Genomic DNA, 15233 nt, shown 5'->3' with positions numbered 1-15233 from the left:
CCTTGGTGATACTTTATCACAGGAATGTTACGATCTACCCCATGTTGGTAAAAAGAAAGTTGGTTCATTGTTATACGCCGACGATGCTGTCTTGTGAGCACGCACCCCAATTGCCTTACAAAAAATCGTCACAAGCTTTGTTTCCTACATGTCAACCCTAGATCTTCATGTTAATATCGCCAAAACTTTTATCATGTAATGTAGTAGGCCTAGTGTTAAGTGCCGAGTGATTCTTATAGGTAAAGGAAAATTTGAATTTGTTGATAATTTTTCATACCTGGGCATTGTTTTTGATAAACGGGGTACATGGGCAAAAGCTGTAAACTGTAGAAAATTACTCTTCGTAAAAGCTATAGGCGTCTTGATTAATTTCACTAGGAGACTGGGTCAGCGTCCCATTAACGATCTATTGACGATTTACAGAGCCAAATGCATTTCAGTTGCTCTGTATGGAGCCGGCATCTGGGGATATGTAAATGTAGAGTCCCTTCAACGAATTGAGAATCAGTTTTTGAGGTACCCATTAGCTGTTCCCGATAGTACGGCTACGTATATTTGTCATTCTGAACTGGGATTGCCATACCTGTCCGATCTTATTAAACTACAGCCGATCTTATTGTGGCATAAGGTCTGGACAGGCGTTACCACAGGTTTTAACCGGGATATGATTTTAGATTGTCTGAACTTACAACAAGCAAAAAGTATCCCTTGGCTTGCCTATATTAAAAACTTTACGTGTGACTTAGGCCGTCCTGAGTTTTTACTAATCCTGACAGCCTGTCCCTTATTACGAGGAAGGAATTAAAATCAATATGCATAAACCACCTGGAGATGATCAGGCTGTCTTCTAATATCATGAAACCTTCAGTGAGAGCCAATCAATTGCTCCTGACTCAGACTGGGATACAAAATGTTGATTTACAAAATGAGAGGTCTGACCCATTGACCAGGAGCAACAGTGCGCAAAAGTTGAGTGGTTCCACCACTCTATATAGGTTTCAGACTGGGATACAACCATATTTATTGCGTCCTTGCAGTAAATATGACATGTTTTTATTGACGCGCCTACGTTTAAGCAATTTCCACACCCTGGTTACTTTACCCCAGATTAACGATTGGTCATGTTCTTTATGCCCTTTTTCCCCGTGAGGATATTTCAACACAGACAACAATCGACATCATCTTCTTCTGCTGGTTTTACACCTCACTTAGGAAAAGATGGATTCTGTCTTTTCTGAAAACACAAGGCTTGAGAACTTGCCGACCCGCTTTTATCAAGTTGCAATTTTTGGATGATGAAATTGTTAGTGACCATATCGCTAAGTTTCTGAAAGGGGTGGTCAAAACTAGAAAAATTATGCAAGGCCTGATCCTCGATTAAACGAGAATGGTTATCAATTGTGTTTCGGTGGTGCATTGAACTAAGATGGTGGTTTTCTCTTTTAATCGATTGATTTTATCTGTGTAAATTGTATTTGTTGCTACATGTTTTATGTCTTATGACTTTATTTATTTATTTGTAATATTTTGTTTATATCAATTAATGTGTTGCGTGCTTTTATGATCTGATTTTTCAAATCGAATTAAGCGAATCTTGACTACTCAATTATTAAATATTTTAGCAATAGTTCTGACATTTATAAATTATTGCAACATTAACATATATTTAAATTGCTTTTAATTATTTCTATACTTCATTACTATGCAACAGTAATGTCAATAACATATATTGAATGTAGTTTTAACGCTGATGTACCACTGTCAACATACAGTTAGTTGTCTTTAGAAATTATACTTATAGAAACATGGCTGTTTTTCCACTGCAGGCAAATGGATGGGAAGAAAGAGGAATTGTCTGTGGCTTCAGATCTGCCATCCATGATGTCAAATGTGATGTCACTGATGAGATCATTGATTATGTAATTGGTGATGTCACACTGTCACATCATGATGTGACCACAGGATGTATTTATGGCTGAGTACCTCAAAGTAACTGTCAACCTCAGGGGTTTGGGTTTTCATGGAATTTTAATATTTTTACAATATTTTTACATTACTAATCCTTATGCTTCATTGCAGCGCTCCTTCACATACATTGTTGTGTGGATGTTGTATGATATACCCAATATATGAACAAGTGAAAGAATTTCCTGTAGCCCTGCCCTCCCTGCCATCTATCATGCCTCATGGGCTCTGAGTGAAGGATTTGGCTTTTAACCATGGGCTGCAGCCATTTGTATTGTCCCTGACACTGCAAGACTTGGACCACAGATTTTCAATTTGGGCACATTCTAGACCCATTACCAATAACCCCAGTGCTTGTTGCACATGTTGTTTGGGCATTTCCTGTAGGCTTTGGATTTAGGGGTGGTTTTTAGCCTTAATATGTGTCCTATCCTCTTGTGCCTAGAGCTGAGTTCAGGTACAGATTTCTGCCATCAAAATGTCTACAGTCCTGTCGCCCTGCCCTTAGAACAGTGATCCTCATGGGAATGGCCCAGGGGGCCGCATGCGGCCCTCCTGACCTTTCATTGCAGCCCCCTGATCAACAGCAGCACTGGCCTGCTCTTCACCCGACTCAGCACTAACATTAAAAAGATGTTAAATATACAGGAAAGACTTTATTTAAAGAGTGATTGAAACTAAAGAAAGGAAGTAACTAGGCTATCCTTCACCACTTAACTCTAGGAGCACCTTCGTTTTCAAAGCCATCTTGCAGCAAACTGTAAAAAATATGATAAGGTCTCTTCAAAATTCATAAAGTGTTTTTTATTAACATGCAGAACCATTTCACTTTAGTATATCCGATTATATCAATGCATTGATCTGTATTGTTTAAGTGATAGTTTTGAAATATGAATTTAAAAACATTAATTCTCCCCCTCCCACTCTGACAACAATTCCTATAGTGAACTAAAAGGCAAATCAGTTGTTATGTGCACTCTTGGGGTGGCCTCTTATTTTACATGAACAACATTTTAATTTATTAAGTCAAAAACAGGAGCAGGTTTTTTAAAGCCACATCCTGAAGTCGTGTATTTTGAGGTCCTCTTATATGTGATATTAAAAGAAAAGAATTAGAAATGCAATAGGTCTCACATTTTTTTTGAGTTAGAGCTATTGGCATACCTCAATAGCTACAAGACAGAAATTGCCACTTTGCAGGTGCTGAACAGAGCACTGGTCCGTGAAAAGGTCTGAAAGCCTAAAATGATGTTGATAGCCTACAAAATGAAAAAGCATATCAGGATGACCAGGAGGAACTGTGGACGTTTTGGGATGGCCAACGCAAGCAAACAATGAGTGAAATTGCCTGGAGCATGACCAAAGCACGCAAAGGCGGGAGAATCAGACCCAATGCACCAATAAAACCTCCATATTTCTAAATGGCTCAACAATGAACAAATGGCAATTCATGGGCATGCCAATAGCCGATAGAGGAGATAACAATAGGTCTTGCAGACAGCGCATGCCTAGGCTTGACCTAAAAAAGGAGGAAATGTGAAATAAAACAATTGCTTAGGATCACATAATTTAGTGAAGTGGTGCAGCTGGGATTAATCCCTGGTTTTCTGGTTTCATATTGTGCAGTTCAGCCACTAAATGTATATGCTTTGCCTACCATATACCCACCTTACCACTCCCCCTCCCCCCCTGAATCGCCACCCTGCTAGCATCGATGCGTCCCTCAGTCACATCAAGGACCAAATGTTGTGGCCCTAGGGAAAGTGTCTGCGAGTACCCATGCCTTAGAACATACTGGGTGCAGAGGGTAGCATTTGGCCAAACTCTGTGCCCACCTCTCTGCCCTCATTGATGATTTCAGTGGTGATGGGGTGAGATGTGATATGTGATAACACCAGTGTTGACATCATTGATGTAATTTCTGATGTCATCTATGTAGAGGGATAATGAAGGTTGATTCATTTACACACACAAGCTAAACATATAACCGCGATCATTAAGTGCTATTGTTGACTGCAGTGCCACTTTGCACATACACATTCTCTTTCAATTGCTGCATAAAGAATAAATTCATACTTCCAATGTCAACAAACAGATGTGGAAAAGGCAACCTGTCTGACTCCTTTTTAAAGTCCTTTTCCTTGTTAGGAGTTTCACCCACTGAGATAGGATCACCTACAAGGGTGCTTGATTGTCATTTAATTATTATTTTCTCTGTGGTGAAGGGCAGGACCTTGTGGCGCTTCTGATCTTTACCCACTGAGCAGTACACACTTCCATGGCAGCCTAATTTTTTGTTACTTTTACCGAGGAGGCAAGGGGAGACTGGAGAAATTAATTTTGCTCTTCAACTCTCCCCACCTCCTCCATCGCAGGAGAATGGGGCTGCACAGTCCTCAGCCAGGCCAGTTTTCAGATGTTCTTTAGATATCAGGGGATAGGTTGGGCTAGCTGTGAGCTTCCAAGGGCTCTCCTCCACTCCCACAAATAATGGGTACAGGAGGATCAAGGCAGCTGACAAGTGCTGGCCTCCCAATGACATAGCACATGGCAGCCAAGAGTTTGGGAAAGGTCGATTAGCTGCTGAGTGTGTGGTAGGGCGGAGCGTGGGTTGCTGGGACAAGGCAAGTATCCTTCCATTTTTCTTTAAAATGTGTGTGCCCCTATTAAAATGTTGCTCCTCTATGAATGCCCCTAAGAAATGTGCGCATGTGGCAACCGCCCCTGTGGTCCCACTCATGCTACACCACTGCAGTGGCACCTGCTGCCCTTTCATTTAATTTTTTCCATATGGGAACCATTGACGTGTGAGCCACATTTTTTTAGTCATCATATTTTGAGACAGTGGAGTAATATTTGCACATTTTAAGCAGTGAAGTTCATGAACAGGGACAGCCAGTTTGTGAACTGTGAGGTATCTGACAGAAAAAAACATCTCCGATTAATTTTTTATTCAAAATCTAATCCGGGGTACCAATTCACAAACTAAATAGTCAAGACACAAACCTTTTCCCATTTTATTTTTAGCTTTCTCCAAAACTATCAAATCTACAAAACACCAAGAAATCGAAAATGGGACCAAGCTCTTTCTTCTTGCCAAGTTTGGAGTACTTCTGACCAGAAGTTTTTGGTGTGTTTCTTGCACAAACATTTCTTTAAGAGTATGAATGAGAAATACATCACGGGCTCCTCTGATTCCAAGTCGCTCCCATCCCCCCTTTGATCCATTTCAGAACAAGACGTTCAAGTATCAATTTAAGGAGCATGTAACCTTCATTTGGAAAGGTTTCTTGTTACAGTGTAACTTGACTTCTAGTCATCAACAAATCAATGGGCCCAGAGTGCCCAAAGATAAATAGGGTGCAAAGAGTAAGACATCTTCTAAACAGAACATGTACGTGTAAAATGTTAAAAGATGTTGGCTATTTCCAGTTTTTGTCATTTCTGGATACAACCACTCCTAGATACAGCTCTTAAAAAAGACCTTCCTGGATCTTAGAAGAACACCTGGCATTCACACTCTTGTAAACTACAAACCGTGTTAGTAGTCCTGCATTGGACAGGAACGAGTAACACTGCAGGGTGTTTTCACATGTGTTTTGGCAGCTTGGTACATCTGCTGCCCGTTTGACATCTGCCTTGTTAAGCTGAGAGTCAGAGCAAGGGCATCAGTGTTACGAGAAGCTGGTCACCACTCTGCCTGTGATTATCTGAGGTGGAAGAGGCTACACCCGCTTAGAATGCGCTTGTTGAATTAGGAGTTATTGATTCTTCTTTAAGAAAGCGTGGAGTGAAACTGTAATGAATGTCTGACTGGGGCCGGTAACAGTTTTCAGATTGGATGAGAGGTAAACATAGACTGATGCTGTAAAAACTGACTTCATGTGTGGTTAGGGCACGAGCCTCATAACAATCTATTCCTGTATTTACTTGTGCTTCATTACTATAAGTGTGCTGTCAGTGAGCAGGTGCTCCACGTGTAGGAGTTTGCTTGACACAGTGTGTAAAAGGTAGAAAGGAACATAAGGGCAAAAGCAAGTTTTATAGGATGTGCCCTGTGTAGGTGTTAGGGCTTGCTTGCAGTGTGAGAAGTTCCACTGAGCAGAGATCTGAGGTGCTGGACATGTGCACACGTTAAGTATACACCTGTAGTAACTCGCAGCAGGGGTTCCAATCCCCTGCCGTCTCTCCAACACACTCAGACCAGCTGATAGATAATGTTAAACACCACAATACAGTTCAGTTTATGGTGTGTGGTCTAAATTATTAGTAATATTACTTTAATATTATTAATAATATTACAAATAAGTATAACCATAGTCATCATCGAGACAATAATATTGAATGTGACAATAATATGTATCGTGACAATAATATTAATAATAATACTAATATCAATTGTGGTAACAATACTAATAATAAAATAATCGAGACAATATTATTAATACTATTTAGCAGTAGTAGTTTAAGGCGCCATTTGCTTCTATGTTTTTCTTTTAAATGAAAGCCGATCAACCCCTTTACACCTGTGCCATAGCGCTATATATCCTTTCTCCTGGCTCTGAGAGCTTATTTCTCCTTTATCATCATAATATGTGTGAATAACTAGACATCGTTGTACACAATACACAAAGAGAATGGTTTTGAAAATAAGTTACCATAGGAAATAAAGGTGTAATATTTTAATTATTAAAATGCTTAGTATCAAAAACATTCGGTTGACTAGTCTTTAAACATTGGAATGGATAAACGCTTCAGTGCATACAATAAAAGCGAGCTACGTATCACTAAAAAAGACCGTGAACCATCAGTTTACAACGAAACAGCGATGTTCTCCCAACAAATATAGGTGATACGTTTACCCTGCAGAGGAACAGTTCGAGGAATTCCTCGAGCTTTTAAAATATGCAAATAACGGAATAAAAGATGGATTAGTTCCTCCATTTCCCCTCTCCCTGTGCCTGCGGATTGTGACCACCCCTAGAATGGAGGGCGCCTCCCTGAGGGCACAGAACCATGCTTCTCCCCATCACTATGACATATTCTGCAAGCCAAGCCTGGCTTCCTTTGTCAGCAGCCCGCCTGGCTCGCGCGCCAGCACCCCGACGCACAGTGATGGGTGCACGCGACGCATCCAGTAATGAAGCGTTCTACTCACGTCGGGCAGGCGGCGGCACGACGTCCTCCCGGGGCCGGCGAGTAACGCGCCCGCTCACATCCGCAGCAGTACAGCCGGCTGCCTGTGGAGCGCGCGCCAGCCCAGCGTGCTGGCGGGATCACTGGGGCCGGGCGAAGGCAGCCCGCCTGCTCCCTGCTCTGCAGCCAGGAGCGTGTGCGCCGAGCCTGCCTTCACAGCCTAATGAACCCTTCATATCATTTTACCATATAAGGAGACAAAAGCCTCGGAGACACTCTTTTATGCTTACTGCAGCTGGCACCCAACACACTTACTTTCTTCCACAGGCTGTGTAGATTGTTTTTTTTTTCACTTTAACGAACCCCTTTTCTAAAACTCCCTTTCCTTGTGGTTTGTTTTTATAACCCTCCATTGCCCCGGAGGCAAAAACCGCAAAACGAAAGAATTCCCTGGTTGGTTACGGCATATTTCAGATGCATTTTTCCCGGGTATCTACCTTCCTGATTAAATAAAAGCAAATGTTTATACCTGTCGGGTCTGATTCACTCGTCAGCTATGGCTGTATCTGTGGGTGTTGGGAGAGAAACAAAAAATATTTATTCATGATTGGGCTGGGATTTCCAGTTAGGGATTTGAGAAATGAGTTCTGTACCCTGCATCCCGTCGTTTATCCCAATACAGGGCTTTAAATGGGCTGGTACTGTCCAGTACTGAGTACCTGCAATACCTTAATTTCAAAGGGGGAGTACCTGCACTTTTCAGCTCTGCATCAGTACATTTAATAGGAGAGTACCGGCACTTCTCAGGGTCAAATAGGTACTCTAACTAGAGAGTACCCACACCTCTGTATTTCCATTTAAAACACTGCCCCAAACCCCAATATATGTGAGTGAATTAGAGGACCCTCTACTCGCACAATTACTTTAAACCTCTGAAGGCGGTGTAATGAAACTCTGAAAGGGCACACTTAAAAGCCAAATAGAGCGTCTTGTTTTTTGATCTGTGGTAAAATACTGAGAGATGGATGGATGAATGAATGAATGTGAATGCAACATTTTCGGATGCTTCAGGGCGTAAAAATGGAGGGGGTGATGGAGCAAGGATTCGCACGTAAAGCGCCTTGCTTGTAATCATGAACCTCAAATAACTTTAAGGTGCACAAGAATTGTAGCAGCGGACCTTCCAATGCCGCACCTAAAACCCAGTTCCAAAAGTTTAAGAATTTTATGTGCAGCCACCCTCGACGTCAGCTGCTAATTGGCGTCACTGTGCTAACCAGATCATAGGTAATTTGTTTGGCTTGTATGGGGGCGCACAAAAACAGAAGTCCAAAAAGAACTGTCAATTTTGAATGTATGTAAAAATTCCTTTATTCTGTATTGTTAATTTTAAAAATAGTCACAGTTCGATTTGCAACAAAATCAGCCAACGCGTTTCACTCCATACCACGGAGTTTCTTCCGGGCTGAAATCAAGATAAATAAAAAAGACCTCAATGAATTTTACATTTCATAATTGGATCTAATTCGACATGTCAGGCAGACATCTTTAACCTTATTATTTAAAAACATATTGCATAAAAACATACACTACAAGAGATGATACAGCGACCGGTACAAAAAGGAACACCTACAACCTCAATGCAAGTTTCGTGATCATAAGCATTATAATCTCTATTTTTCCGTACATTTTGACAAACACTAATTCCAAAAGTTGGAACGCCTCAGGAAACAGGAGCTCTCACGCTGGTGGGACGGCGTCACACTGAAGCAGTATATCAATCAGAAAAAAGTACCTCAAGGCTTACGTATCCTCATCTTTCCAACGTTTGAGGATTTAAGTGAAGATTTGTGGAAGGACTGGGAAACCAATCTAGAAGGGGCATCGTGTGTTATGATGCAGATACTTATCAAGCATGCAGAAGAGAAGGGGGCAAAACTAATGGCAGAGATAGAGAGTGTACAAAAGGAAATTGAGGCCTGTGAGAATAGTGAGCTAACTAAGAAGAATTATGAAATTTTGAAAAAGATAATCGATGGTCATCAATGCTATTTGAGGGATAAAAAACTAAGAAAAATTAAGCGGGATGACAAAGATTATAGTGACGGTCGCATTTACACCTTTGCGAAAAAAATTCGACAACATAACAATAGATGAATCTAATAAGAAAAGGATGAGGGAAGAAAGTGAGGAGTTAAAATCAGCGAGTAGCACCTCACTCTCTTCACTGGAGAGCATGTCTTCCACAACAACCTCAGGTGGGCTCCCTTTAGATGCAGGCCCCTCCCCCTTCCAAAAAGAGATGGTGAAGCTAAGAATAAGTGGCAACCAGGCCAAAAAGGTGCAACACCAAAAAATACAAGGAGAGGGGGCAGGAGGCACCAAAGGGGCAACAGGGGAACAAGGCGAGGAACAGGTGAGAAGATCAGAGAGGGCGAGGAACAAACCCACGGATCAATTGAAACAGTAGAACTGATTGGAGGGATTGAAACTAGAGAAAGAATGACCAACACCGAATTGAGGGTGATCAATCTATCGGATAGGATTTTGGATCAAGATGAGACCACACTACTATGTAAGGGTTTGGGATTTTGTCCTACTCAGGATGATGGTTTTTCGGATCTGCATGTAGACTTATTTAGATTCACTAGGCAATTGAAATTAAAAGATTTTTTCAGCAATAAATCCTCTTGTAGCCCAGTTATTGGGGATCCGGGGGAACCTGTAACTATGTCAATTGCTGAAATTAAAAATCTACATTGTTTGACTACCCTCAGTGAGGAAAGGGATGTCGATTTAGACCTTATACGATCCGAGCACAACATTTCAGAGAACCTATCAGTGGACAGTGGGTTACGCTCCAACTCTAAGTTCCTCCCGAGCACATACCACCACAATATTGATACATTCTCTGAACGGGTTAGCGCCAGTTTATATAAACTTGAAAGGGAAAGCAGGGATTATCGAGATACGAAATCCAACCTTACAAAAGGGGAAAGAGATGCCCTAAAACGACTAAAAGAGGATCCCAATATAGTGATCAAAGAGGCGGATAAGGGCGGAAACGTCGTTATCATGAATACCAAGGACTATAAAGGAGAGATTGAGAGACAACTTGGGGACAAGGAATGCTATGAACGGGTGTCCCACAATCCGATGAGATCCCTTGCAGTCGAAATAAATTCCAAACTATTTGACTGGAAAGAGATGGGATTACTTAGTGATCAGGAGTACCGATATTTATTGGTATCCAACCCTAAATCCCCTTGTATTTATATTCTCCCAAAAGTACACAAGGGGGGGTTATTTCCCCCCGGTCGCCCCATAATCTCAGGAATCGGGTCAGCAACAGAAAAACTGTCTGAGTTAATTGATTTAAAACTTAACAAGCATGTCCCAAAATCTTCCTTCATTTATCCAGGATAGCAAGGATATTTTGAATAAATTGCAGGATTTTGAGTGGTCCAACGACTTGTGGTTTGTCACTTTGGACGTTACTAGCTTGTATACTTGTATACGACATGACATCGGATTGAAGGCTAGCGAATTTTATCTCGACAGAGAAGGAGCAGACCTGTTGCATAAAAATCAGATCGTTATTGAGATGATGGAACTGGTATTAACAAGAAACTATTTCTTATTTGATGATGTCTGGTACCACCAAAAGAGGGGTACGGCGATGGGGACCAAATTTGCCCCGTCGTATGCCTGTCTTTTCATGGGACAATTTGAGAGAGGGCATACATGGAACCACAGTGCCTCCCCCTGGACCAATCACATCGTGTTTTGGGGGAGGTACATTGACGACATCATCTGCCTCTGGTCAGGGTCAGAAAGGGAGCTCTTGGAATACTTTGAGTACCTGAATAAAAACTGTATGAATGTAAAACTGACAGTCGAGTATAGCAGGGAAAGTATCAATTTCTTGGACTTGAAGTTTTATATAAAAAATGGCAAGATCCAAAGCACCCTTTTTCGCAAGGATACGGCATGTAATGCTGTCTTGCATGCAAGTAGTGCACATGCTAGCTCTACGATTAACAACATACCCTTTGGAGAAATGGTGCGCCTCAAACGGAATTGCAATGAAGATAAGATGTTCAATGCCAATATACAGGAACTCAAAAACAGGTTTGAAGCTAGAGGCTACAAAAGGGATACCCTACGTAAGGCTGAAGATAAGACACGCAAAATCCATAGGGATTCCACCTTGATGACAAAACCACGCAGGCGAAGGAGAGCAAAACATAACACCAATGTTAGATTCATAACAAAATATACCAGACATAGTGGGGCTATCTTCAAATTTCTTAAAAGCAACTGGCATCTCTTGAAGGAGGTTCCAGGATTACATCCACATGTAATGACCAATCCCTCCGTGACTTTTCGGAGGGGTAGGCGTTTGCGAAATGACCTATGCTCCAGCTATCTAAAGATTGAAACAAACAGAACTTCTAACTGGCTACCACCAAAACCAAAAGGTTTCTTTGTATGTAAAAACTGCAACATCTGTGAATATGGCAGGGATAAAATCAAGAAATTTGAGTACAATGGGTCCCAGGACTATGACATTCTTTCCTTTATAAATTGTGCAACTACTTTTGTAGTATATGTACTAGGGTGCAGCTGCAGACTAATATACGTGGGCAGCTCCAAACGCAATCTAAGGGTAAGAATTCAGGAGCATAGGAGGGCCATCCTTAATAGAGACCTGAAATATGCACACACCAAACATTTTTGGGCAAAACATGGTGGCAAATCTGAATTTTGGTTCCACGCTCTGAAACAGGTACACCAACCAGCCAGAGGAGGGGACGGCGAACTGTTATTGTGACAGAGGGAGGCAAAATGGATTTATAGATTGCAGTGCATTAGGTATGGCTTGAATATTGATGATGAAATGCATCACTTTCTGGAAGAGGCACTATAAAGATCGATAGTTCCAAAACAAGTTGCTAAACACTGTAATGGTATATTTGATACCTGAGAGAAGAAAAGAAAAAAAGATCTGTCCAGGTTTGAATCGCTGATATGTTTTTTCTGCTATGTGGGTACTATGTTTAGGAACTAATAGGAATAGTGATGAGGAAATGCATAATTTTCTGGTATAGGCTAAAACTATTAAGATCAACAGTACCGAATCTAGTTACTAAAAATGGTATATCTGTTACTTGAAAAAGGATCTATTTAGGTCTTAATTGTTGATGTGTTGCTCTCTTTATGTGGAGACGATGTCTAAAAAATAGGAACACTGATGATGAAATGTATCTAACTTGGATACAGGCTAAAACTAAAATATCAGTAATATCGAATTAAGTTGTAAAATCTGCGAAGAATAATATATCTGAGACTAGAAAAAATATTTGTTCAGGTTTGAATTGCTGATGTGTTGCCCCTCTATATGTGGGGATTATATTTATGAATCAATAGGAGGATGGAAATGGAAGTGTGTACCAAAAAAACCCTATCTTATGTCTTTTCACGTTGACCCACTCTCTATCTCTATCGCTCTTTCTAACCTACGATTTCTTATTGGAAACTGATAACTGGGCAGGCTAGCCATGATGATGGGATAAGATTAGGGCAAGGGCCGAAAGGGTCCCAATATATCCGGTGAAATGGACGAATTGAAATTATTATTATAACTCTGATATTCTAACAAGTAATGTATTAATGGTATAAACCTATTAAGTACCATGGGCAAAGTATAGATGCTCATTGGCAAAATGTGCTACTAATCGGGTGGCTTCAGTTGAAGAGCTGAAACTGAGGGTTACCGCGAATCAAATCAGAATAGTAAAACAATTCTAGAATCATATCTTACATTTTATGTCTCTAGTGGACGCGAATAGCAAGCCAATATGAATCTGATAACCCTATAACGACTTTCCCACTATAACGGTTGACCATATAACCCCTATTTTTTGAACTAATGGGGATACTCTGAATTAACAAACAAGTAGTCAAACATGGCGCCCACTTTGGGGGTCTTTATACTGACAAACCGGCAGGTATGACTCCGAATACAGAAAACCTTTTCACAGTAACTGTTTGTGCTAAGTGCTCCATAAATCACATAATAATAATACTATTTGTACGATGGTATTTAAAAGTGACGTATAAGATAAAAATGATGAATCTAAATGGAATGATAGTAAGGTCTTATTGAAAATAGACCTTTAAAACCCCCCGTTACATATTGAATTTACCATTCTAATATGGCGCCATGTCTTTTGAGATATCTTATCTATCATTGTGACCTAAACTACCCTAGGGGGAGGGCCCAATACAATTAACGAGTGTTGATCGCAAATATAAGGAGATGTCGGAAATGGCGGCACTGCTTTGGAACCATCCACGCCGTCACTCTGATGCGGATGAAAAAATTTTGTCAGGTAAGCGTCAGCTCGTTTTTCCACGTGATAGAACTACTCTGATGGTACCCGGGAACTATAGGTTAATCACCTACTATGTCTCGGAATGTCTTGGAGGGTTGAGCTATTTTGTATCCAAGCTCGTTTGACTAAAAAAGTAAAATTGGGAACATTACCGGGCCCTTTATTTTGAATAAATGTGCTGCCCTAAACCGATGGTCATGACCTAAAACTCGAGTGTTAACTATATAATCGAACACGAATTTGATAACTATATAATCGAACACAAATTTGAGGAGTAGGGAGCATGCCCGATTGTTTTGACAACCACAATATATAGAAGGGTTGAGATCTGCGCATACATGAATTCTGTCTTGTTTATGATTATGGGCTACAGAGAAGTTCGGCTTCATGTTACTTGTTTACCGTGGATGGGAATGCTGGGACTTGTTGTCCGTGGTTACAGCTAACTACCTAAACTAATAAATAAAGCGCTGGCCACCGACCATTTTAAGATAGCGTCGCTCTAACTATGCTTACCGTTACTCTACGCATGTTACGAATCGAGATATGCAGTTTTACGTTTGTGGTCTCTTTATATTAGGTTCACTACTTTCCGAACCAACACTCGATCTTGTGAGAAGGAACTGATACAGCTTCCCTCACCATGACTCTAAGCACCGGAACGTGCTACGTCACTACTAGAAGATCTAATACTGTAAGTTATGCATGAGACGCTTTAAATAGGCGCTGTGTCATTGTCAATACAATCAGAGGGAGATGGTAACATGTTTTCCGTCTATTACTATAGGTTCTACTGAGGTCCACGAATAATTTAAGGTGGAACCAAGGCACTCGCACACAGTACCATGGAACCGACAGGACAACTAGGTCAGTATTACGGATGGGATATGAGCGTCTCTGAAATGGGAAGGTCACTTCTGAAACTAATTTGGGGTTCCCTAGCCTACTAGGTGGACCCGCTGGAAGCCACAGACCCGTTACGGGTATATATATAATATGTTATGGATGGCTCTAGCACACAATCAACAAACGTGTTTGGGTGGTGGCAGATAATGGTATTATTCTTTCACTTTTAGAAACCCAAATTGTTGAGACAAACTCTCTCTATGACTTTTGAGGATCTGGACACGCGCTTCCGGGCTAAATATTATTCGGTAAGCGTTACTATTTACAATTCACGACCAAAAGTATGTTGAGGATCTTTGGATTGAATGACCATTGCTGACAGTACACACTATGCTCATATAAATGGGTGAGATACTTGACACTCTTGATGCGGACATCCTGTCTATTCTCTTGCTTTCTCTTGCTCGACTTATTCGAGGACTTGTTACGATCACTACTTGATTGAACTGTATGGATTTTTAGTTTAATCTGCCAATCTTGTGCTATTCCCCCCTGTCTCTTCCCACCTTCTCTGTGCCCCCCCCATGTATGCCCTCGTTAATTTGAAAAGGATCGGTAATCACTTTTGTGCTTAAAAATGTCAAAATGTTTATGACTAGGAAGGAAACATTGAATAAATAAGTGAACTACGAATTATACTGTATTGAGGAGGGTGAGCCATGGGTGGCAAAAGACCAAGCTAAAACCCTAGTTAGAAAGTATGAATTCCGATATTTGGTTTCCTGTTAAAACGTTTGTCAAAATGTACGGAAAAATAGAGATTATAATGCTTATGATAACGAAACTTGCATTGAGGTTGTAGGTGTTCCTTTTTGTACTGGTCGCTGT

General features: G+C 40.9%; 1 protein-coding gene across 2 annotated transcripts in view; it reads right to left on the bottom strand.

Annotated features, from left to right (window-relative positions):
* The window catches only part of FHL2 (four and a half LIM domains 2), a 403193-nt gene that overhangs the window by 203716 nt on the left and 184244 nt on the right, over positions 1-15233 (bottom strand). Inside the window, exon 1 of one of the 2 annotated variants that reach the window (XM_078657995.1) lies at positions 7124-7347. The exons of the other annotated variant lie outside the window; for it this stretch is intronic. The gene's annotated coding sequence lies outside the window, so the exon portion shown is untranslated. Of the gene's footprint in view, positions 1-7123; positions 7348-15233 lie in introns of those variants that run through there. 2 annotated transcript variants of the gene reach the window in all.

This window comes from Lissotriton helveticus, chromosome 8, assembly GCF_964261635.1.
Source record: "Lissotriton helveticus chromosome 8, aLisHel1.1, whole genome shotgun sequence".
In the NCBI taxonomy this organism is placed as follows: Eukaryota; Metazoa; Chordata; class Amphibia; order Caudata; family Salamandridae; genus Lissotriton; species Lissotriton helveticus.
Note: the sequence above shows the minus strand (reverse complement) of the source record. Positions and strands in the feature narration are given on the sequence as shown.